The sequence below is a fragment of the Catharus ustulatus genome, chromosome 3 (assembly GCF_009819885.2).
Source record: "Catharus ustulatus isolate bCatUst1 chromosome 3, bCatUst1.pri.v2, whole genome shotgun sequence".
NCBI lineage: Eukaryota > Metazoa > Chordata > Aves > Passeriformes > Turdidae > Catharus > Catharus ustulatus.
The window spans coordinates 115,027,021-115,054,019 of record NC_046223.1 but is presented as its reverse complement, the minus strand read 5'-3'; positions in this window follow the sequence as shown (position 1 = coordinate 115,054,019).

The following is a 26,999-nucleotide window of genomic DNA, read 5'->3' as shown; positions in this document are numbered from 1 at the left end:
AAGTGTAACAGCTCCTGAATCCCAGCCATGCCTACTAAGCACATTGAAACCTGAGAACATTGGATCTGCTGCAGACATTTATCCCAAAAATCCCTTATCAGAAATCCCTGTGCTACACTGCACCTCTGAAAAACTCTGTTTCTGGCAGAAGAGTTTTAGTCAGACCAAACTAGTTTTCCTCTGCCCTACAAGCCACCTCTTGACATAAGCACTTTCTCTCCCTCTTTAAGCATCCCCATTTGAGGGACAATATCGATAAGGTTATGGAAAATCAAGTGTGGAATCACCCAGACATTTCAGATTTCCTGGAGGGGTTCCAGCAATGCTCTGCTGTCTGCACCACGTTTGACTCCGTGGTACCTGCACACCAAGCTGAGTCAGAGGGACTGGAGTGGCTGATGTTTTTTATCTCTGAGAAAATACACTGTAGATTATTTCAGAATTGCCTCAGGCTCTTATTCGTGAGGTTTTAGTGAGCACCGGTTACAAGGGGAAAACAGTATTAACTAAAAAACCAAACAGAAAATAACTAAACTGGGTCATTCCACAGCCAGTTATTAGAAGGGCTTTCTAATCTCTCAAAGGCTTTCCTATTTCTGTCCAGACACTGGTTTTATAAAGTGTCCCTTCGGAGAGACAACTTGCATCTTCATTTTCCACTCCTGTCTTTCACACTTGTGTGGAAACCTTTGCAGTCATTAATCACCAGTTTGCAGCAAAACAAGCAGAACCTCTGAACCTGTCTCACACCAGAGTGCCATTAAGAAAAACAATTTGTCATTTAACTCAGTGTTGTTCACATGTGAAGTTTATCTCTCCTAATGAGACGTTGTTCTCTATGGGTATTTCCCCCCCATTTCATTATTACAGCTCCCTTTAGGCAGGTTTCCCTTGAGTTTTAATTATGAAAACAACACCTGTTTTCAATGCCACTGTTGGAGTTTTCATCTGCTCCAGAGAAAGCATTTGCCTCTCTGTTATCTCCCATGTCTTCCACTCTCTGCATTGATTTCCCAGAAAATGCTTTATCAATTTTATCCTGACATTTCAGTGAATGCCTTATCTCCCTCGTTCTCCCTGCTTCTGAATTTCAGAAAGAGCTACTTACCCTTGCTCTCTCTGGGCTTCCAATTAGGGAATATTTGTGATTTTCCTTTTGGGTTTTAAACCCCTGTGTGATCAGACCTTTTTCTGCTGTGCCCTGTGCCTTTTGAACCTGCTCTCCAGGCCACGAGGGAAATGGAAGGATTTTTTTTCTCTTGGTCTTTAGTGAACCTTAAGACATATTGCAATATTTCTAACATTTGCTCTGCTTTTAAGCTTGACTTTACGAGTTGTTTTCATCCTTCACATTTATGTTGGTTTGGATTGAAAACCTGGTGTTGTGTCATGTCCAGCACATCCATCTAATCATTAAATTATGCTGCTGTTGGCTTCAAAATCTTGGGCAAAATTTTTCTCCTAAATTATTCTGGCTATATTTGAAGTGTTATTGTTAGTTTAGTCTGCAATTAAACTGGAAATAATAAATAGTGGTGAATAATAAAGCAGTTCTCACCATCACTGTCTTCTGGTTTTTGTTCATATCTAATCTTTCATCACTGCTGAGGGGCAAATAAGGCAAAAAGAATAATTTTTACTATGTAATAATAATAATAATTAATAATAATAATAGTAATGCAGTTCCCATCCAGCAACTTACATTGAAAAAACACAGAAAGTTAGTCTTAGAACACTGCTAGGTTTATAAAATTTCACTTTAAAGAGCTGGACAGACCTGAGTACTAGAAAAAAGAAGTATATACAGTAATTTCTGAATTTTCCTTAAATATAGCAATATCCTGACTCACAGATCTGGATAAAGCAAAGAACTGGGTAAGTTTGGTATCCCAAAGCACAGCCCTGTGTACAGGGAGTTTGGGATCTATTTTGTCCAGCACTAACCTAAAGACCAGGTGATTACCTTAAACCAGAGTTTCAGCTTCCTCCTAGAGCTTATAAAGAAAAATAATGGAAGTATCAAGACACTTGTTCTTAGAAAAGAATGGATCATCCCCAGATCTGCTCTCTCAACCTGACATCAGAAGAATCAAACTTAGACTGAAAGTTTTATTTCTTTAGTCAGGGAAAGGTATTTTCCACCATAAATCTCACTAACAAAAGTGGCTTCAGGTGTCATATTCATGCTCCAAATCAGATCACTCAGCCTGGCACAATAAAATAATCTCTGCAATGTTAGTGGAACACACATTGTCACCCCTCCCTCCACATCTCATTTAATGATTGTGTTATTTGCCAGCTAACTCCCTGTCCTCCCACTCTCAGAAATCCAAACATAGGTAAAACAAGAAGCTCAAGCAAACAATGTTGAACGTTGCTGTTTACTTTGGCCATTTTTAGGACGTTTCCAGATGAAAAAGTTTAAAATTATGCCATGTCTGTTTATTTCTTTCTTCTATAGTAGTGATGAGTCAAACCAATTTAATTTTCACCTTGGATTTTAAGGATCAGTGTTACTTCACCAATAGAAATAAATTCCATAATAAATTCTCACCCCAACTGAAAATAAGCAAGTGACTGAAATTAATCCTCTCTTATATTAAAAGTAAATAGTTGAATAGACACATAAGCATTTGAAGAATTTTATAATAGAAAATTTACATTAACATCCCTCCTTCCCTCTTCTCCACCTTCTCATCTTCCTTCCAGATCCTGTTTCTCTTAAAATACATACAAATTTCTTGAAGACAGATCTTTAATTTTGGGTTTATTTGCAACAACCTTCCCTTTGAATGTATGAATAAGCATATTTGTGAATGTATATTTCTACATATATCTATATATGCCATGATTTCTGGGACAAGCTAAAAACATTTTTGATTTAATTGGATCTTCATGTCATTAAAATATTCTGCTTCTAAAAATGATGGCTTAATTTTTTTTCATTTTCTCATTTTGAAGACCAAGAGGAATAAAGGTGAGCTTAAATAAGAGAAATTCTCATGAACAGCTACTATACAAAATCCATAGATCATATTGTAAAATAAGTAGTGGAGAAAAATAAGTCTGATGGAGAAAAGCATATTTTAATGATCTGCAAAATGCAGGATTAGCAGACTTTTCAGTTTATTTGAAAATACTTTGTCCCAAGTCTTCTTTGCCATCCCAACTGCAGATGGAAATTTCAGTTTAGAGATGCTCATGAGCAGCATCTTTTTATCTTTCCTGCCACTTGAAAAAAATGTGGCAAATTCCCATCAAAGGACGCCAATATAGATTTAAGCCTGCTTTCTGATTTTTGTCACATCTTCTGAGGTCTTAAATTCAGATTATCAAAAACAGAATGAGATTTTCCTCACCCCAACAGGGCTTTCTGAGCAGCCCATCACAATCCTTATACTGGTCTGTTTCAGAATTGTCCCAGTTCTCCAAGTCCCATCACAGGACAACATTTCCCCTTCAAGGTGAATAGATTGCAAAATTAATTTGGTACCCAGTTTTTTCTCCTTTGTGTTGTATTTAGCCTCCAGTGCTCCCCAGCAATGGTGTTTTTTGGGTAAATGTGTGGTAGATATACTGGGGTTATCACTAATACAGAGGTGATTTAATATAACTACTGAAAAAAAAAATTCAAAGAGTTTTCAGGATTAAAAAAAGCCTTAATTACAGCAGAAAATTTCAAATCCAGTGAAAAGGCAGTGAGGGCCATCTATTGTGGTAAGTATAATAGTGGATCATGTGGGAGAGGAGTTTGTGTAGCTGCATGATAAAAAAGGAGATGAAGGATCTCAGAGTGGAGACTTGTTTTTTGGGAAGGAGTTTTGGCATTAGGAGTAAATTTTTTTCCCCAGGGGGTTCACAATATGTTCTGTAGCCTGTGGTTCAGGCTTGTCCTAGAATCTGAAAAATGGGGATGTGGTAAAAAAAGAAAAGAGACAGAAAGCAACACAGGGAGAAGATTTTTTAGTCTTCCAGAAGTTCTACAAGCTCTGAGCAACTCACTATAAATTCACTTAGTCTATTAACATGAATATGAACCTGATCTAGTGGAGGGTGTCATGGCAGGGGGTTGGAATGAGACTTTTGAGTTCCCTGCCAACCCAAACCATTTTGTGATTCTGTGATTCTGTGAACAGTCTATATTGCTGCAGAGAAAACCCCACAGATTCCTCTTTGACATGCATTAGTGTAATCTGGCCTTTAACAGGTTGTGAATTTGATTTTTATCTTATTTTTTAATCTGAAAAGAAAAAAAAATCCTATTAAGGTCTGAACAAGGAGAATTCCAATGGGGTTACTTTGGTTTTTTACGTTGCAGCAAGAAAGGAACAACATTTTCAGCTCCCCATGATCCCAACAATTCAGATGACTCACATCCACAAAGTCACATCCCTTCAAGCACTGGCTTGCAGGAAACTTTGCTGAAACAACCAAACATTCATCAAGAGATAATTGCCAGCACTGGATAAACGTGCACAAGCCAAAGAAAGCTGAGGGACTTTTTATGTTGGCAAAGGCCATTACTCATCGGGTGGCAGTTGTAGCTTTGGAACTGCAAATGCTGCTGTGCTTTGTTACATTTGGTATTCACAACAGAAAAATAAACCCACAAACAACACAGTAGTGTAACAAAAGCCCTGCTAATGTTTAAATTTTATAGTGAGATACAGCCACCAGGCACTAGCAGAGAAGAATATTTCTGATTGGCTACCAGCTGTTGGAGCTGCACAGATGAGCTGGAAAGCAGCAATTTACAAGCTATTTCATATTTAAAACTGTTAAGTCCTGTGCAAAACAATGTTTTCTTTCTGAGAAAAACAACAGAAAAAAAAAAATAAAGATCCCCAGAACAAAGGAAACATCCACTAGAACAAGTTCTCCCACCACAACAACAAAATGCACATTTCTCTTTATTTTTTCAAATACTTTATTTCTTTCAAATACTTTATTTCTTTCAAATAAATACTTTATTTCTGCAAGTGAAGAATTAGTGTCATTTCTTTATGTTAAAAATCAGACTTGTTCCTTAGAAACATTAATTACTGCCGTGTCACGGAGTGTCACAGTTTAACTTGCAACTCATTTTTTAATCATTGCTGTATCAACAGAGCTATTTTAATACAAAGTCTTCCAAAATTTCTGGATGCAGCTACTTAAATTTTGATTAACTAAGAAAGATTATGGTGCTTAAACTAGAATGGAAGTACTAAATGTTTATTTCAGGAAAATGTAAAAGATTTGTGCAAAACCATTGCATTCTATATATAGTCCTTCATTTAACAGCTCCACAAACCTGCAAAAGTTGGTTCTTGTTGAAAACTGCCAGGCTACATACAATGAAATCTGGAGTAATAACACCAGAGAGCTGTCAGTCAGCCATCCATCCATCTAATTGGCTTCTTACCATCTTTCCATCATGTTTTTTTTATAACTGGTCGCCTCTGGCTAAAATGCAAATCATGAGGAAGAGCCGTCTAGAAAAAGCTGCTGCTTTCTTAATTATCTGTCAGAGTATGGACCAGTGGACCCTGGGCCGTGGAGTGGAGTTATGCTAAGCAGAAAGGCATCCTGGGAATTGGAGTGACAGCTCATTTTCCTCCTGTGCTTTCTGCGCGCTCGAATGACAATGCAGAAATACGGGTTTTTCCCACACTTTCTCTGAACACCTGGGCCAATGCTCAGGGGAACACAAAGCCAAAACTGTCACATTTCCAGACATGGTCTTATTGCTGTCACTGTGACAGGATTGTTGACAAATGCCAGCAGTCATCTCAGCATCTTGGGAAATGTCTGCCGTGGTTGTGTCAACAGCCTGACAGAAATTGTTAATGTTTAAACTTCTTCCACTGACAGAATCCTGTCTTGCTGACAGTATTTGTCATATGAAACTCAATCTTTGTCAAACTTGCTTAAAAATTAACACTTCCTCCATTTCTTTTGCAGCTAACTGCCTGTGTGCTTTTTTTTTTTCCTTCCTTAAGTAATAAGATTTCAACAAGGTAATATTCCACAGTCCACAATGAGTCCAAGAGCACAAGCACATTATGAACTTATGGCCAGCTTGTCCTTTTGACCTCTGCTGCAATGATAATTATGCTTTTATTCCTTGACCATTTTTTTTGCCTTAGGAATCAAAGTTCTGAATTATTCAAGAGCCATAAAAATCCTATTTCTCAGTGTACAATGTGGAAAATCAATTAAACAGAGTTAGCTTAGCGCTTATATAAAAATCAAGTTGCAAGTTTGTAGACATACATTAACTGAGTCCTTCTCCAACTTTGGTTTTGAAGGTCAGTCCAAATGGACAGAGAATCAGGAGAAGTTAAGATGTACCTGGGAACCTTATTCCAGCTCCAAATCTCAAAGTTCATCAACACAGAATGAGAAAATGGCTTGGTTTGGAAGGGACCTTAAAAATCCCCCAGTTCCAACCCCCTGCCGTGGGCAGGGATGTTTCCTACTGAACCTGGTTCCTCAGACCCCCATCCAACCTGGCCTGGGATGAATACAGGTTTGCACCAATGAAAAGACAAGCCACATAAGTGTTGTATAGCTACCAAAAATCTGGCACGGCAATATCACTAAAATTTACTTGCATGCACATGACTGTACCCAAAACAAACTAATTAATCATCAATAACTCACTGGGTGCTAAAAATAAACTAATAGCAGGGAAGATTTTTATGCTTAAAGAAGAAAATTTGAAGGACAAATGTGCAGCCAGAAATGTGGAGATCTTCCAAGACCATGGTCTTGGAGCTCCATTAGGAAAAATTTTGCCAATGTATCCATACTGATACCCAACCATGTCCCCAGTGGCATTATACAATCCATAGGTATAAGGATCTTATTAAATCAGTTAAAAAACCAAACCCTGTCTGTCCATATAGATTGGAGATTTAGCAAGAGTGATGTCCTGGATACATTTTAAAGCTAGATATTTATACCTTCTCCCAGTGACTGCCTTCACAGAAACTATTTAGTGAGCAATTCTCTAACATTTGGAGGAGTGAACCCATTCCATTAGCAATCTTTGCAGAGGCCTGATATTGTGTCCCAAATGTTTCATTCATATCAAATATTGTTCTTAGTTTACCTTCTCAGCATGATTTCTGCATGTTGTCATTTTCTGATCACTGGAAAGGACAGAAGCAAGCCCTAGGCAGGCAGAGTCACTCACAGGTAGCGCTGATATAAAGCAATAAAATCAGAGACACTGAATGTGGGCCAGAGAGCTAAGGCTGCCTTTTTCTTCACTGACTCTGCTCTGCAGTGTGATCTTTCCCAGTTTCATAGGTTGAACTGTTAAAACTTGGGTGCCTGAAATCAGTAATGCAGCACCACACATAAATTAAGTAAGAGCATCTGACTCTTCCACTGTAGTCAGCAATGGCTAAGGGTTTTCAGGGCTCTGTGAGACAGGTATTTCCTTAAGCACTGGGGTCTTAAATAGCTTCTGGCATTTGGTCTAAAGGTTGAGTTTGGACTTGTTATTGTCACATCTTTCTTCTGCTTCTGGGTGGTTTCCTGTGCAAGGTATGAGAACAGCTGGATACCTAAGGATGAGCCCTGGAGAAGTCAACAGCCTGAGCAAAGGGCTGCCTGTAGGGGTAAGAAGTGTGAGAGAAAAATGAATCTGTTTTCAGAGTTCTTAATCAAACGAACATTTATACACTTTGTGTCACCCAGAGCTCTTTCAGCTTCCCAGTGGATTGAATTCGACTGACAAGAGAGATCAGGCAGTGCATTTTCTGTGAAATACTGGGATTTTAGGTGATGAACTATCCAGCCTGATACAAGTAGTTCATATTCACTGAAAAAAAAAAAAAAAAAAAAAAAGAGGTTTTCAAGGAGAAAAATCAAGATATCAAGGAGAACAATCAAGGTATAAGGAGAATTGGACTCCTCTTCCATTAAGAAAACATTCTTCATAGTCCATGTATGGATTTAGCAATTCTTACTTGAACTTCAGAAATTGTTTAAGAACAAGGCCTTATTTTGCCTGTATCTTCACACTTAGCAGACTGAGGTAGTTATATTCAGCAAATCTGACATGTCTAAGAAAAGAAGAACCATAAGATAATACAATGGTCTGGCATTATTATTTCTTATTTTGAAGTGATTTGGATGTTTATAACTGAAGGTTTGCTCTCTTGTACATCCTGGAGAGTGAAATCAGACTGAATGTCTTTGAAATCTTGAACTTTTAAAAAATTCCTTGCAAAAAAATTGGAGACAGTGACTACATAATCATGACCTGAAATTTAAACAGTGTTAAATTGAGATATATAAAGCATTGCCAAGCTTTCCTGAATTTTGCATTGTCTAATCTCACAAAGATTGTTTATGCTGCTATATTTGAAGCTGGTTATCAGGCAGAATCAATTCTGTTCTTCGTAGAGGAATGATGTCAGATGAATGTAGCAGATGGCAAAATTCAATATTGCCGATGTGATCTGTAATGCTAAGAAAGTTTCAGTTCAGAGATTTTAAAATTCTTCATAAAGCAATGCCACCCCTATTTACAGGTAAAAAACAACTCAACAAACCAGCCAGAGTTACAAAGGTAAGTACGTAGAAAACTCATCCTGGTGCAAAGATAAATTTATGGGACTGTGTCAGAGCCAAGAGGTGAATTGATTTCAGATCTCATGTGCTCAGAATCTTACCCTGAGCATGATAGAAATAATCCCATATGTGTCTGTCAGAAAGAGTGCTGCAGAGCTTGAAACAAATCCATCCTGCCATTCCAGAGTTAGCTCTGGGTGAAAGTTGTGTGTGTCTCTGTAAAACAAAACTCTGGCCATAAATTTGTTTGGCTTTTAAGCTGTCTCTGTCAAAAAGAAAAGTTTGGAGGTTTAAACTTGATTTCCAATTGTTCATTTATTAAATTTGCCTGGAGAAAGAAGGAGGTTTGACTGCTGAAGAGTGAGGAGTGCTCAGCAGTTTTGTACCAGACAGGAGCAGCGCAGAGACTCGAGCTGCGCAGATGGGATCCTACCAGATGTAAGATGCAAAACTCAACCCTGCAGTGAGAGATTTTGGATCCACACAGGGTTCATCTGGAGGCTGCTGGAGCTGAAAGATAGCTAGTGAAAACTTAAACTGGCTTTTTGTGTTCCCTGGCCAGCCGGCTCTTCCCCAAGCATTGGCACATCTGCGCTCAGCTTCTGGGAGTGATCACCTGCGCCGGGCGAAACTGAAAATCCTTCATTCTCCTTGACACAGCCAAGATGATGTAAGGAAGAGAACAGAGCTGTGAGAGCAGAGCAGAGCATCCAATATACAGCCTGAGTCCTGGGCTAAATAATTATCTCCGGGTATTGTATTATTTGCATAATTAAAAAGTTTGGCTGAATTTCCGACACGCTGTCTCCTGCATCGGGGAGGTGGTGGGGGCGAGTTAATCAGCAGGAGGAAAGTGAAGGTTAATGAATTGTTATTCAGATGGTGCAGGCCCTGTGAGATTTGTGGATAATTGATACCATTTGGGAGCTAAGGCGGAGTGGAAGACGAGAGAGGAGCTGCTGCAGCAGCTAGACTGGAAAAGAGCAAGCAAATGATAACTTAGCAATTATCATTTTGATGGGTTTGTTGTCTTTTTTTTTTTTTAAAAAAAAAAACTTCTTTCTCTGTCTTGTTCTTTTTAATGTTTTTTTTTTGTTTGTTTGTTTTGAGTTCCCTCATAAGCTCAGTAGAATTAAGATGGATGCAAAAGAATAATTTTTTTAAAAAATTAAATATCTGGCGAAAGACAATGGCATTAGAAATCTCCTCTGGAAAATTGCTGCATGGAGGCTGGAAAAGGTAATTTAGTGTGTGCTAGAAGTGTGATAGCAGCATCAGGTTTCAGAGGTTCCTTTCACTTTAGTTTGGGATTTTTTCAGCAGGCCAAATTGCCCTTTTGCAGAAGCCCAGGGTAAGCCCTGTGCACCATTAACCTGCCATTGCTGATTGCTCATGCTATGAAAGCATTTCAAGGACATGAACTCAAGCACCACTGCATTCAGCATTGTCTAAAAACCTCATATTCCAAAGACCCTCCTGTTTTAGCCAAGAAACCAGCATGAGAAGAAACCCCTGAGGTGACCTGTAGCACCTAAAGCTACAAACTTTGAGTAAAAGAAGCCACATCTCCTGAACTGGGCTGCTAAAAATCAGCAGCTTTAAACAATCCTTCTGAACCACGTTGCAAGGGGTCACCAAGTCATCAGAATTTGAAAACATAAGGGGATTTGAGAAACACCACTGAGAGAATTCTGTCCAGGCACAGCTTTAAGATGATTAAAGATTGGCAAGGAGGAAGTGTTATCATTCTTGGACATGTGTCCTCCCCAAGAAAATTATTTATAATTTGACTCATAAAATTATTTCTAATTTAAACTATTTATTTAAAAATACTTATAATTTAAGCCAGCCAATGTCCTAATAATGGATTTTTTAATATAAAATAAATCTCAAGGAGATCCTTGACACTGGCTGCCTACCAACATCACTTGGAGACATTTCACAAACACATTTCAAATGCTTACTTTTGGCCCACAATCAAAACCATATCAACAAACAAGTTGATTTTTTTATCAGTACTGAGACAGAACAAAAAGTTATTTTTGCATCAGTGCTGTTCATAGATAAAACTGGTAATTTTAATGTATAGGACTTCCTCACCTTTCAAAAAAATCATCTTTGGGGGTCTCATTCAGGTTTCTTGAATGGAATTTGTCCATTCTCTGCTGCTGCTGCTCCAAAATCAAAAGGTTTGGATGTTTGGATATTTGGATATTGAATATTTGGCCTTCAGTGAGTGAGCATTTTGTGAAGGACTGAAATCTGTGCTCCACACAGAAGGGTGCAGAGGAAAGGTTACTCAAGGCAGGGTAGGGATGAATTGCTTCTGTTTATCACTTCTTATTTAGATTGAATCACAGAACTGAGGAATGGTTTGGGTTGGAAGGAACCTTAGAGATCATCTTGTTCCACCCCCTGCAGGGACACCTTCCACTAGACCAAGTCGCTCCAAGCCTGAAGTTAATGGTGAAAATTATTTGCAGAAAATAGTCTCAGAATTATTTTTCTCTGCTTCATTCTCTACAGAATGTCAGCACTGGGTGCAAAAGGTTTAGATGTGATGTACCATTCAACAAAGGAGATTATGCAATGGCTTCAACTTATAGGAGTTGGCAAAAGAGGGGCCAAGCATTGCTCAGGCACTGGAACAAGGTGCCCAGGGAAGAGTGGAGTCACCACTCCTGGAACTGCTCAAAAAGTGTGTGGGGTGGCTTCTGGAGACATAATTTGGGACTGGACACAGTGATGTTGGGTAAATGTTTAGAATTGGTGATCTCAGAGGTCTTTTCCAAACTTAATGATTGTGTGACTCTGTGAAAACACTGAAAATTCAGAGATTTGGTGTGATTTTAGGAGAAGCTGATGTGGGTCTATAAGACATGCCTAATGTACCAGTAAAACCTAGTCTACACATCAGCTAAGAGGAAGAGGAATCCAGTGCAGCTGCCTCTTACTGGAAGGAAAGAGATAATTTCCTTATGGTACCACCAATTATCACCTTCCTGGAAAATCTGTATGCTGCTACCAGTGAAAATTTGTAGCATCCCCCCAAGAATTTGGATTCTCTTTCTAGGTTTTGCAGCAAACCCACACAACTTTTGCCCAAGTAAATAAGATCAAGATGATATTTATTCCAAGTTTATTATTAGTTCCCATCCCTTCCACTGATGTTAGTCTAGAACAACTCCATTTTCCTGTCATGTCCCACAGAACAGATATTTTCCTTTCTACCTTGGCTGTCTGTCTTTGAACTCTTTTTTTTCCTCTTCTTTTCTTTTCTCTTTTTTATTCTTTTTTTTTTTTTTTTTTCATATTACAAGTTCCCACACCTTTGAGACCTTAGCAACTTCAGGAAAGTTTTATTTATTTATTGAATAAAAAATTCAGTGGGAAAAGAACACACACTCACACGTACCTGTGTGGTGGGAAGGGGAGGGGGTGCAGAATCTAGGGCACAGCTTGCTGTGATGAAAAAGATGACAGGTGCCCCCCACTGCAAGCGTGGGACTGAGAGACCGTGGCTTGAATTTAAGGAGGATTCGAGTGACTTCAGGGAGAAATCTTCTACCTGCAACACTTCCTTGTAGTTAAAATACACAGCACACTGCTGCAGCTAGTTATAGAGACAGGCAAGTGTGAAAATTAATTTAAGAGGCAGTTACACAGATTTTGGGTGAAGGTCTGAATAATGAAAATAGCACTGCTAGGGACATATTTTTGGCTGATTCCAGTGCTGAAATACACTGTAATGTTGGTTGATCTCAATTTAATACAATCCTGCAAGCAGGTGTCCTTGATGGTGCTTCAAGACTTCTTGCAAATAACTCCTTATGTCGCCACTTTTAAAATATGTGGGCAGTATTGTTGGACAGAGCTCATAAAATACAAAATAAATGAAAAGGAAAAAAAAAAAAGAGACATGGCATTTTGCACTGAGGAGTGAAGAATGTGAAATAACTGGGTTATGCTCTAACAAAGAGCATGGTGGGAGATGTAGCTCAGCAAATGTATCAGGGGAGCTGAAATAAGAGATAAATTAAAACTTTCTAGGTTGATAAATATGCTCTGGGTCACAGCAGTGATCAGAACAAAAGGTTGGATACACAGAATTACTGACTCATTGATATTTCCCTGCAGTCCATCATACATAAAATATTGCTATTTACCCTCTGTGTCTTCTCTTCCTATTTTTTAAATTTTCTTGTCATTATTTTGGTGTTAGTGCCTTTTCCTCCATCCTCATAGCAATTTTGGACACAGTTTAACTTTATAGCCACATCAAATCCTCACACTCAGAACCTGAAAACTGAAAAACATAAATATACAGGAAGATTTCTGAAAATCAGACATATCAGGAACCATTACCAAAAGACAGGATGAATCCTTATTGCTTCAGCTCAGTAAATCCAGTCACACCGGAATTTTAACATCCATGTTTAGTTTTCTAATACTTGTGCCCTCAGTATAAGCTAATCATCAATATTTCCTCACTTTTAATAAAATGGGACAGCTTCAGGGGGATATTCTACATTAGATATTATGTATTGTGTTATGATGAATAACTTGCTCAGGATGGTTTTTATTTTTCCCCATTGACAACCCCCACATTCAGTTTAGCTTTCAGACCTCCATGTTATCAATATACTTTGAATTGGTGACATTCCTGCATATCTAAATTTTAGCCAATTAAAAATACACAGATGAATCCTACCATTCTACCATCTTCAGCAGCAGATTTAAGGTATTTCTTATTTTCTTTATCACTATTTTTTTTTTTTTTATGGTGGCAAATACCTGGTTTGGAAAAGAAGCAGAATTTTATAGTCTAAGCCTTGATTTCTCCCAGAATGAATATGTGGAGATTTGCTGCAGCAGATGCCATATCTGACCACTGAATTAAAATCTTTCTGCTTTATGGATCTAGTTAAAAATTTAATCCAGTCTGTTTGATTAGCAAAATCCAAGCAGTTGAAAAACACATTTACCTGGAGTATTAAAATAGAAAAGATTTTAGTGTCTGGAGGAGCTGAGCTTTCCAGGAGCCACCAGGGATATCTGTCCTTGTGACAATGGAGAGTAGATAATCTTATACCATGACAATTTCTTCTGTTCCAATTGGTGGAAAAGCAGGAGGGGAAGAGATGGGAGCCTTCACAGGGTTTTTTGCCCAGCCTAGTGCTTTACCCCAAAGAATATTTCTTCTGCATCGACAGCTGCACAGCAAAAGCAGCTCCGTCTGTTAAAATATGCAAATGACCAGCACGCATCTTTCCTCCCTCTCCTACTGGGCAGGGAATTCTGAATCTAAATTTATGGTGGAAAAAATCCCAGAGAATCAGAGCGAAGTGAATCTCAAACCGGGGGACTGCAGCGCGTTTGGTTGGATAACGATTTCAGTAGAGGGGGAAAAAAGAAGAGCAGGGACAGAAATATTGGTTCCAGTAAAGAAATGCCTCTGTTCAGATGGGCAGAATCAGAGATCAAGGAATCTGGGGGAAATGAACACTGAGAGCTCATTGAAAGAAAATTTGATTTTCGAGTTATCGATAGAAATACACTGAAAGAGAACAAACATAAACTAGTGAAATGGTCTGAGCTGAACAAGAAAATTCAATTTGCCCTAGAAGACAGCAGATTTTGTTTATTTATTTATTTATTTATTTATTCAAATAGGATATCTACACTGACTGCACTGTCTGTGTCTTCATTCCTTTTGCCTCTTGGTCTATTTGGTTGCTGTTAACTCAAGCAATGATTTAGGCAAGGTAAGGGTACCTGGTTATGACAGCTCAAGACACCCAGTGCTGGCACTAACTGTGGTGTCTAACCTCAGCATTTATTCAAAACCATTATTCAAAGTCTTAGCTATAAATTTTAATATTTTCTGAAAGAAGTGAAGATTAAAGATTAACACGTTACAACCACGAGGAACGTTTGGTCTCTCTCTAATTCAGATTGTTGTGGTACTTAGCATTACAAATTCAGATCTTTATTCAAAGGATAACAAATTAACAAGCTGGAACATGTTAATGATACATCTGACCACTCAGTGTAAAGTTATATCACACTTGACTTCATAAATAAAGAAGTTCATTTTTCACTGTTCTTTATTATACCATTCAGAATTAACTTGCAAACTCTCCACTAAATGAATTTGGGTCTTGTTATTATCTCCTTTAGTCATATCTCAGAAACTGCTTCCCAGAGTCATATTTCTTGAGTGTTTTTGCAAAGATCACCAAGAAAATCCAAAATTTTTTTATTGAAATAAGGTTATACCCTCTTTATTTTCTGTAGTTGTTTTGTCCCAATTTCTTCCAATCCTTCTAAACTTTCCCTTACAACGATTTTTAGAATATTTTTATCTTTACACCCTGAGTCTCAGCAGGTAAGGGGGGAAATTCCAGAGGTTCTGTCTTTGTTTCCATGGTCATTTAGACACCTTGGTTAGAAGAAATAGAAAGAAATAGAACATTTTTGCAGTAATATTGGTTGCTTTCCTAAAACAGTGATCTTAGGCACATTTTGCACCCTGGATATGTCACTCCCTGAGAGAGCTTTTCTCAGTTCCTTAGAATACTCAACACACTGTGGTTCATTCTGTCTTTGGAGCATTTTTTTTGCATGTCTAACTAAAGTTCTAGATCAGAACAAAAGCTTCTGATCCCTACAGTAACAGGCAAACTGATGCTACTAGTTTGCACTTTATTGGATTGGTATGGAAAAAAAGCAGTGAAGATAATCTAACAAAAATAATATTTAAACTCTTTTTTTCAAGATATAGGTCATGCTCTTTTCTAATTCCTAACAAATTCCCTTTCAGCTTTAGTCCAGTCATGAAGAATTGGATTTGTGGCCCTGTTTTACTGATGGAAAAGCAATGGCACATAATCTATACAGCTGTGCGTGCAGTGCCTGGCAGAGGCTCAGCCAGTTTTTCACTTGCCAGCAAGCCACAGTTTTGGCTGGAAGAACCAAAGTTGTCCCAACTTTATTGGCCTTAATCACACCAATAGTTCTACATGGCAGTGAGTGGTGCCAAAGTCATTTCACTCCCTAGCAATGACTTTGTGGTCTAAATTTGTTGTCCTTAGAAATGATTGCGTTCATAATGCTGACAAAAAAAAATCTTTGCTGGCATAAAACATTTTCTGTCAGCAGATCTCAAGGATCTTTGCAGAAGAGGTCAGGAGATTTATGCCCATTAGCAAAGGGGGAAACAGACATAAGCAGGTGGGGTGTGTTCACTGAGGTTTTATTTCTTTGTAAAATATATATTAAAAAAACCATAGAAAAGAGCAGAACCCAATTCCCCAGACTGTATCCACACAAACAAGCAGACCAGCTCCACAGCACTGATTTCAGACCTTCCACCATTTGTTAGCAGATTCCTGAGCACAGATTTGTCTGGAAAGAATGACCATTCCACAATGCCACATCCCTCTGGTGAAAGGTCCATTTTATCTGCTGGTACTGATTCATCCCTTAATGTAAATCCTCTCCTCATCATGATCCCTATTTTCTCTACATAATCAATGGATTTTTTTTTTTTTGCTTGGTTTGAAATAACCACAAGAATTTTTACAACTCTTCAATTCACAGAATCAGAGCATGGTTTGGGTTGGAAGGAACCCAAAAAAACATCCATTTCCAATACCCTTGTTTGTCTTTGATAAACATGGTTGTCTTTGCCAATGCTGTTACACTTTTTTTATTTTTTTAACCCAGATTTTAATCCAGAGCAATGAATTTTAGGACAAGAATACTACAATGAAATGAAATAAAATATAAACTATGGCTCATACCCAACGTGTAAAGCAAGAATAAAAGACATCAGCCCTGAAAAGGTGAGATCCCAGGAGAATTCAGCTCCCTGTTTTGCTGAGGAAGCAGGAAGCAAGTGTGAATGTGGGAAGGAGGCAGCAGGCAGGTTTAGAAATGAAGTTGGAATACCTGAAAACAAGAGCAAAATTGTCAAAGCCAAGTGTCCTCTCACTGACAGTGGCCAAACCAAAGCTGGTGAAAAAAACAACAGGAAAGATAAGCTGCTATCCAAACCTTTCCTGCCACCTTTCCTAATAGCCATATGTTTTTAGTCATTCTGTTCAGAAATATTCCAGTTGAAGCTTTTTATTTTCACCCCCCCACACTCAGCAGAATATTAGAATATGCCAATTTCACAGAAACAAATTTTTCAGTGTGTGAGAAAGTATAATTTTCAAGGATTTTTCTGTCTCAAGAGCATTCCAAACTGTGAGTTAACTTGCCACTTAAGAATGTGTAAAAAAAACCTGGTTTGGAAACAAAATGTTTTAAAAGGATGAAAACAAACATTGTTTTTGACCTGATCCAAAATAGTATCGATTTTGTTTTGTCTAGTAAAAAATCTTTGCTGTTTCACTCTCTCATTTTGTACCAGAATTGGGAAAAAATGTGTGAAAATTTAAAATTATCATGGTTTAGAGGCATTTTTCTTCCAGTGCTGATTTTGAGTTATTCACCTCTGTCTCATTGCCATCAGAGAGAACACAAAAATGCCCATGCAGTCTTAAATAATCAATACATTTTGTATGGGTTCAATAAATTTTATATGGAATTAGGAAAGTGCAGGACAATTCCTCCTGAGTTTTCCATGGAGGTGCCCCTTCATAAACTGGGAGCAAAGTCCACTGAAGCTAAAGCTCTGCTCATGCCCTCATCAAAATAACCTCTGAATAAGGGGGAAAATAATCCTGAATTGCTCCTTGGAGATGCTGGGGTATCTAGAGAGACCAATCAATTTCTTTGAATATGTAATTCATTTTCTTCCCCCTACAGAACTGTATTGGATGTAAAATTCATTTTCTAAACCTGAAGGATGCCTCCAACCTGTGATTCTTCCAAGCCTTGATTTTGTAGATAGAAAAGCTGATATTTCCTTGACCTTAACTAGAGTTGATATTTTCTATTCTAAGAAAAATGTCATCAGAGTTGACCTCCAATAATTGCCCAGTCTCAAGGACACCAATGCAAATACAATTACAGAAGTGTTTAATTATATCTATTATAAAACCCATAATGCAAACATAAAATGATAACAGTAAAATATTTTACCAGCTCAGTATTATACTAAGATTATCAAGTTTGCTTGATTAAAGTAATGTATTTAAATCTACAGAAAAAATTCCTTTTAAACATCCCTTCCATGCCTGGAAGCACTCAGAGCTGTGTTGGACAGGGCTTGGAGCAACCTGGGATGGTGGAAGGTGCCCCTGCCCATGGCAGGGAGTTGAAACTGGAGGATTTTTAAGGTCTTTTCCAGCCCTAACCATTCAGTGATTCCATAATTCTATGATCACAGTTTATCAGCATTTTTCATGATTCCATGGATGGTGAATAATTTCCTGTACAACACTTCTATTTTTATTTTTGAGATATTCTGGCTGAAAAAAGTAAACTGTAAGCACTATAAATTGTTTGGCTATTGTAAAAGTTTAAATGCTTGAGGATAAAGATCCAGATGCCAGCAGAAATAAATCCTGGTGTTACCCCTAGCTTTTTATGCTACTTCAAATTTTGCCAACTTTGTTCATAATTACAGGATTAAATAAAAGTCAGCTTTAGAGACTTTAAAAAAGACAACAATCTCAATAATAGAAAAGGAACTTTCACTATTTTATACATGAATAAATACTGATTTGCACAAATCAGACACAGATTTGTGCCTTAGATCTTAGGGCTGACACCTATTCCTATTCCTATTCCTATTCCTATTCCTATTCCTATTCCTATTCCTATTCCTATTCCTATTCCTATTCCTATTCCTATTCCTATTCCTATTCCTATTCCTATTCCTATTCCTCATCAGAGACTTTTATTTTAGATAGGTGTGAAATGTGTGTCTAATGCTGAACCATGTCATCCTCACTTTCTAAATCATGTCAAGGTCCAGATTCTTAGGAATATAATATACTGTGTGTGGTTTTTATTGTTATTGTTGATTTAATCTCAGTTCTTTGCTATCAATAGGCATCTTGCCATTGAATTCCTTGAGCATCAGATCAACCCCTCAAGGAATGGGAGTGTGTGAGTCCTTTCTGAGGTTAACCCAAACCTTCCATTTCTATGGCCTATTAACCACAGGAGACATAAACAAAAATACAAATCCTTCTCACAGTTCAAAGAACTGCTTACACAGGGCTGATTTTCCAGAGTTGCAGCTAAATGCACCATGAGATTAAGAAAAGTTTTTCCCCAAGCAGTTGCTGTGCAGGTGCTTCCTCCAACTGTGACTTGGCAAACTTTGCTGTAGGTTTACACAGTCCATGGTTTTAAGTATTTCTCAAATACTGCACAGCAATAATTAGCAGCCAGAGGCAAAATAATCATTGCTAGATTCATTTAATGCTAAAGCCAAAACTAATATATTTTGTGCTGGTTGAAATGTCCAACCTTATCTGCATTATTGTGAGATCAGATGGAAAAAAAAGTGCTTTTAAACATGGTTCATAATAAGCCTCCAGTTTGTAAATACACTAATCAGAATGTAAGGTGTGCCTTCTAGTGGATAGAGAGGGACAGCTGAAATGAGCAGGTTGAGCTAATATATCAGCATTACTGATTTATGAGGGAATGCTAATAAATAAATCAGAATTAATCAACGTTGAAATCATTTGGATAAACATTAATATTGTAGCTCAATTACAGTCATTGGACTTTTTTAGCAGAAAGAGGTTGATAGTAGTGCTTCTGATCAAAAATTTTTAAAGAGCAAAAACAAACCAGAGGAGGTATTTTCTTAAGGCCCATGATTTCCTGTGAACTGTTTCACTTTCTGAAGCTTTCTAAAATTTAAGCCATCTTTTTGCATCTACAGAGTCTTAAAAATTTGTGTGTCTTATGAAACTTGAAGTCTCCTCCACACATATTAAAGAAACCACACAGGAGTGCAAATCTTCCCCCAAGTGGATCCAAAAATGTGTAGGACTGGCTGTCCTGCCATCACACCACAGGAGCAACTTCATGGAATTATAGGATCTTAGAACAATTTGGTTTGGAAGACACTTTAAAATTCACCTAATTCAAGCTCCCTGCAGGGACTCCTTCCACTAGAATTTGCCATGTTCTATCTGGCAAGAAGATTTTCTCTGAATTGTGCTAAAAGGACACTGAAGAATGTCAAACAGTCAACTTCTGCTGGGTCACTTTTGCTGTTGGTAGATTTGGAGTATTAAAAGTGGCTGAATAGATGTAAGTTTTTTCTTTAAATTTTGGAAAAAAAATTAAATATGTTCATCTCAGACCTTGTGCCACGTTTCAACAAGGAGTGAATTTTTACGGTCAAATTACACGCCCCTGAAAATAGGAGTTTATAATGGAAAGGCTGATACAACCGTAACTATGGTATTGCAATTGCATCACTATAAGAAAATTGGTTTAGATAATATACCCTTCTGGAATGACTGCAGCTCGAAATGATCCTGCATCTCCATAAATCTAAGCTAACTCAGTAATTCAAAATTACTAAGATTTAAGTTTAGTACCAATAAGCAATAAACTTATGGCTATTGCTATAATAACCGCTGGTCTGTGCTCCTTTATTTCACAGCAGGTGGTCTTTGGGCTGGTTTGCAGCCAGAATGAAAATACTTCCAACTAATTGAAAACTAATTCCTGAAGTTGAGCAGAGGCACATTTCCAAACTTTCACACAATTCCCTTTCACTAACAAAGAGCTTGGTTGTTTGGAGGATTTTTTTTTTTCCTTTCCCCTTTTCTCTTTAATCAGTGCCTAAGCATATTGTCCCTTTTTACACTGTTTTATACTAATATATTATATGATGACAGCTGACTCACTGTATTTCTGCAAACTGTCAAGGGAAATGCACTGAGGAACATGTAAGTTCCTCTAAATACACTGGGTCCCTTTACATCATCCTGCTCCCCTCCCCACTTCTCTTATACACCTAAAATTCCAAATGCCAAAATCTCATGCCTGAGTCTCCTGTCAGACTGATCAGCTTCATACAGGCTTGACTCAAGTGACTGATTCAGGCCACCAGCAAATGAGAAGAAAATGAGGTTAACAACATCTAATTCCACAATTTAGCAGAGTTTGAAATCTCATTTCCTTTGGGTTGTGTCTGAAAGACATTGAGGGGCTGGAGAGTGGCCAGGGAAGGGAACGGAGCTGGGGAAGGGGCTGGAGCACAGGTGTGATGAGGAGAGGCTGAGGGAGCTGGAAAGGGGCTCAGCCTGGAGAAAAGGAGGCTCAGGAGGAACCTTCTGGCTCTGCACAACTCCCTGACAGGAGGGGACAGCCGGGTAGGATTGGGCTCTGCTCCCAGGTAACAAGTACCAGAACGAGAGTAAAAAGCCTCAAGATGTGACAGGGGAGGTTCAGATTGGATATTAGTTAAAAAACACCCATAGAAAGTGTGGTAAAGCACTGGAGCAGAGTGTCCAGAGAAGCTGGGGAGTTGCCATTCCTGGAAGCGTTCGAACAACAAGTAGATTCAGCATTTAAGGACATGGTTTCATGGTGAGCATGGTGGTGGCCCAGGTGGGCAGTTGGACTGCATGATCTTAAAGCTCTTTTCCAAACTTAACTCTAATTATTCTATGATAGAAGCAACACCCAGCCTTTCATGACAGGGTGAGGCATCACAGAATGGTTTGGGTTGAAAGGGACCCTAAAAATCATCTTGTTCCAACATCCTGCCATGAGCTGGGACACCTTCCTCTAAACCACGTTGCTCAAACCCATATCCAGCCTGGCCTTGAACCCTTCCAGTGGTGGGGCATCTTCTTGCTGGGATCCAGCAACAAACTTCTGATAAATCGGCTCAGCTATTTAATCCTTCAAGATGCAACAATCAAAAAAAAAATTTGGAAACTCGTTCTTCCATTCATCAAACTTGCTTTAAGTGCCCCTTGTTCTGCAGCCACAATACAACCCCCCAGGAAGCCAAATGTGAATCAGTGGTCTTGCCAGCATTACATGGGACTCTGTGAAAGACACATAACAAAATCCTGTTTTCTGTGTTTCATCAGGCTAAGGAAGGTGATCCTTTCCCTTCTGCTCAGCCCTGGAGGCACATCTGGGGTGCTGTGTCCAGTGCTGGGCTCCTCAGGACAAGAGAGCCATGGAGCTCCTGCAGTGTGTCCAGTGCTGGTGACAAAGATGATGAAGGGACTGGAGCATCTCCCTGCCCAGGAAAGGCTGAGGGGGCTGGGGCTGTTCAGCCTGGAGAGGAGATCCTGGGAGGGAACCTCATCCCTGAGTGTCCCTGTGTGCAGGGAGGGGCAGAGCAGGGCCCAGGCTCTGCTCCAGGGCCCAGCAATGGCACCAGAGCCACGGGCAGGGACTGATCCCAGCAAATTCCACCTGCACAGGAGGAAGAACTTCTGTACTGGGCAGTGACCCAGCACTGAACAGAGACCAGAGAGGGTCTGGAGTCTCCTCACTGGGATGTTCCAGAATGATCTGGGCACAGCCCTGTGCCCTGAGCTCTGGGATGGCCCTGCTGGAGCTGGGAGGTGGCACCAGATGAGCCCCTGTGGTCATTTCCAACCTGACCCATTCTGTGTTGGGACAAACCAGTAAACAACTTCTGCCAGAGTTCTGCTTCTCAGCCTAGCTAGAAACCCTACAGGGTCACTATTATTTCATACAGTCATACATTTATAGAATGTGCTGAGTTGGAAGGGACCCACAAGGATCACTGATTCCCACTCCTGGCCTTGTACAGAACACTCCAAATCCCACCACGTGCCTGAGAACATTGTTGAGCTCTGTCAGCCTTAAGCTGTGACCACTTCCCTGGAGATCCTATTCCAGTGCCCATCCATGCCCTAAAGTCCCTACCCAGTTCTCATGGAGCCCTTTTAGGTACTGGAATGGGTTTTAAATTCTCTCCCAAGCCTTTTCTCCAGGCTGAACAACCCCAACTGTCCCAGCCTATCCCCACAGCAGAGCCAGCCCTTGGATCATATGGGCCTCATTCCAACAAGTCAGCATCCTCCTTGAGCACGGGCCCCAGAGCTGGATGCAGAATTCCAGGTGAGGTTTCCCAAGAGCAGAGCAGAAGGGAAGAACTGTTGGGTTCTAAATGGAAAACCTTATCAAACAGGGCTCATTCTCTGCATCTGTGAAGTCTTCCCTTGTTGGTGAGCCACAGAAGATTTTATCCTTCTCTCAGAGCCTTTTTTCCCCTCCTCTAGCAGGATGAAAATGTGGGGAGGAGGAGTTTAAATAGAGAAAACACTACATAATTTAGAGGACAAGTAGAAAAACTCGAGTAGGAGATTTGTGTAGAAATGAAAATAAGAGTCTGCATAAGAGCCAAGGTGAATGGCAGAGAAAGTCCTAGGCTGGTGAATCATCTTCCTGTTCTCAAAAATGAAGACATTTGCAAAGCCCAACTGTCAGTGCCTGGTTGGTGAGCAAGAGTCTGAATTCATCAAATAAAAGGACAAATTTTCTACCAATGGAAAACCACCATGCTGTTGACTCCAAGTCAAACTGTGCCAACTTGTGAATTTATCCCAAACTGGTAGCTCAGCTCTCTTTGGTAATGACCTTGAATAGATTCAGATTGGTGTGAAATAGATGGAAAATGGTCTGTAGCCTGTTATCAGTGCATTTCCCTACTCCCAGCCTTTAATCCCACGAGAGTAGCAGAAGCGAAAAGGTTTCAAACTTCCTATGAAAATATTTTTCCACCATGCCTGTTCCCTAGCCCTGTCTGTTCTCCTTTCTCTCTGCATAAGCAGTTTTAGACTTTATTTAAGTGTCGCATTTCCAAGCGTTCACGACTCTGTACAAAGCTCGTCACACATCACTCATGCCTTATTTCACGGGTTGAGCTGGTAATTAGCATATTTCACAATTAGCCAGTGTATTTGCTTTGCTAATTTCATTCCATGATGAAGGTGCTAACTTGGCGTGAAGCTGTAATGTACTGGTTGATTTATTAAGCTTCCTCTGATGGATGAAAATCACATGCTGTGCCTTTACTGTCGGGGAAAGTTAACAACATCCATTTGTAAGAGATGGTATTTGAAAAGTGATGTTGGTGTGATTGAATGTGTGAATCTGTAATGAAGCCAAGTCAGATAGCTCCTTCCCCATAAAATAGTATTCAACTTCTGTGGTGGCTGCTTTTTGAAACTGGGCTTTTCTGCCCAGATTCCTCCCCTGAACTATGCAAGTACCAAATACTCAGCAGGTATTTAGCACTCAGGGCTGTTTCCAGCTCCTGTTTTCCAACAGCTGCAGAGGAGTCAAGTGCCTAAACCCTCTAAGAGTCAGAATCCTACTGAGTGCTGACAGGACAAAGCATTTGCTGTTCTTGTCTTAACAAAGCTCCACATAAAATGAATAATTGACCAATCAGTCAATTTATCTGTCAGTCCACAGGTCTTCATGACATCTTTTTGAGAGAGAGCTCCCTGGTCCACAGCCTTTGGTTGTGAAACTTGGTGCAGTTATATCCACATACTCTTCACCTTTCAAAAAAAAAAAAAATTGTAGTTTTAACTAAAATATTAAACGAATTTTGTTGAGTCAGTTCTTTGTTCATAGAGCCAACATGGGTAGACAACATGGGAGAGGGCTGGCACAGGGAAAGCTTCTGTGTTTTCATGACCAGCGTGTGATGTGATGTAGGAATGCACGTGATGCTGGGCAGTGATGATGGGAGGAGCAGCTGAAGTGGCTTTTTCCTCTGCTAATTCTGCATTTTGCTTTTTTAGGATTCAAAGGATCTTTTCTACTCCAACCTGCACGGTTAGCCAGTCTGTATGTGATAATTTTTTTTGTCCATACTTTAAATATCCCTGATTTTGGCACATTCCAGAGAGGATCCACAGTCACCTGAAGTGATGTTTCTTGCAGAAGGATCCCACCTAATTTCACACTATTCTGTGGTTTATTGTTGAGCTATATTAAGTCCATCCTTCTTTTAATATCTCAATATTTTCCTTGATTTTAACAGCTCTAAAGATTATCTGGAGAAATATTTTTGAGAGAGCATTTTGAAACTTCAGATGTCTGTACACCCAGACAGAACAGATTAAGTTCAATCTTTCTCTTAAGCCATCACATTTTATTTTATATCTGCATTTTCTCTGTGTATCAGATATGAACTATTGACAAATCAGCATTGACCTGTCTTGCCAGCAGAGTTTAGGGTTTCAAAGAAATCAGATTGTTCTGTATCAGAATTTCCATGTGTTTCTCTACAATGGGAAAGCAGAATGAAAAAGGAAAGGAAGGGCTGCTAAGGCAAAGATCACAAGAATTAAGGTACCCCAGAATTAAGATTAATTTAATTTAAGTGTTAACTAAAATTCTGCAGATGAAGACAGCATGAACTGATGATCTTCATGTTTTGCTCTGATTTTTCTGCCTCTCCATTCTCTCTGTGCTGGGTTCATCTTTGCTTTGCAAAGCTACACACAAATGATATTGTAACAGTACTAATAAAACCAAAAACTTAGATTCAGGAAAAATTCAAGCAAAATCTAAGCTGCTTCTAAGGATGTGTGTACCTCCCCAGTCAAGCCTGTGCTGAACTGCTGTCACCTTCAGCAGCTTAGAGACAAACACAGATTCAGAACAGGTTGTTTTCCTGCATAACGTGTTTGCTCCTTCCTACATTATATTAGCATGTTTGGGATGCAGGGATTGCACTGCCCTCCTGCACAAGTGAAAGCAGTTCAGCTGGGACATAGCCAGCCTTTCCCAGTGAAAAGCCAGGGAAATATATTGTATCAGGAGCACTGCTGTCCTTACTGATTCTGGAATGTCCTTCCACCAAAATGCTTTCCCCTGTGCCTTGCTCCCCCTTATTCCCTCTCATCACCCCATCCTTACCCCTTCCAGCTCCTTTTATTCCCTGGCTCAAGCTGATTCTGTAACTCAGCAGAAGGCAGGAGCTGCTGTTTCACACAAATGTCGCCTCGGTTCACACTTCCAGCTGGTCTTAGAGACCACAGTCATTAATTACTGTTACTCATCTTGTTGTTTATGCTCCAAGACCTGCTTTTTCACCCCAAAAAGAGTTACAAAGAGCTTAAGAGATGCCACTTGGCCAAGCTTATATCACCAAGGATCGTGTGTGTCTCAATACATTAAAGGTACCTTGACTGCTTTTTTGCCTGATTTTTGCACTGCTGATTAGATTAACTGGTCAAAAACCTAACCCATCTACCAGATATGGAGTATTACAGAGAAAGAAGGAAATAATTTTCTCTAGGTTATTGCAAATGCAACCTTTTAAAAATATATATAACCAGGAGTTGCTTAATTAAATCAATCTGTCAAAGCGTTAACTATGTGCTGTTGTGATTATATAACACTCATATGGAGAGAAATATTTTATTTAAATATTTTTAGATTTAAAATTACTCTAAATTCTTTTCTGCAATTAGCAAGAGACATATACTCCTCCTGCATTTTATATGAAAAATAAGGACTGTTTACATTTTTATTTATTACAACTGATCCATTATCACAATTTCAAATCACATCTCCATAAAGGAACTGACCCACTGAGGCACCCAACAGGCAAGAATCAAAATTCATGGATTGTCAGGCCTGAAGGGCATCACTACCCTTCTTCATCCTTCTTAGTTCAGCAGCTGGACATGGATTACAGAAAACAAGACATTTTTGCAGTAGAAGGTCCCTGGACTGGTGTCTTGGGTTATAGTCCAGAGTGTGATAAAAGGTATCTGTTCTATCACCATCTGTTGAGGGTGGGGGCAGTATCCTTATCTCCGTGGGAGATATTCTGCTAATGGGCCATCCATTGAAACCAGGCAGGGCAGTGTTCTTTATCTTTTCACAACCCATCCTTCCTCCAGCCAGTCATTTTCTGCTCATGGCCATTGAGTCCCACTGTGGGACTGATAAAATTACTGCATCCCATTGGGAGTTGCTCCAGCCAGGGGGAAGAGCCCAACATTTCTTACCAAGATAAAAACAGAGGTTTTGGGACACTAAGGGAGCCCCTTTCTCCACTGGACTCCAGAGGAAAACCGGATTTCTCCACATCCCCACTGGAGCTCCGGAGGGAAACTGCACCTTGTACAGGAGCACTGCTCCAACTGAGCCACATCTGTCACTGCAGGAGGATGCAGCCACCATGGAATGGGACTGCTGCCAACCCCCTGCCTGACGGGTGTCAGGCTGTACTCTGACTGTGTCAGGGTTTGGCGTTTGTTTCTTTGTAGTACTGTATTTCTATTTTAATTTCCCTAGTAAAGAACTGTTATTCCTAATTCCCATATCTTTGCCTGAGAGCCCCTTGATTTCAAAATTATAATAATTTGGAGGGAGGGGGTTTACATTCTCCATTTCAAAGAGAAGCTCCTGCTTTTCTCAGCAGACACCTGTCCTCCAAACTAGGACAACTGGGGAGACCAATGATTTCCATGACATTTTGA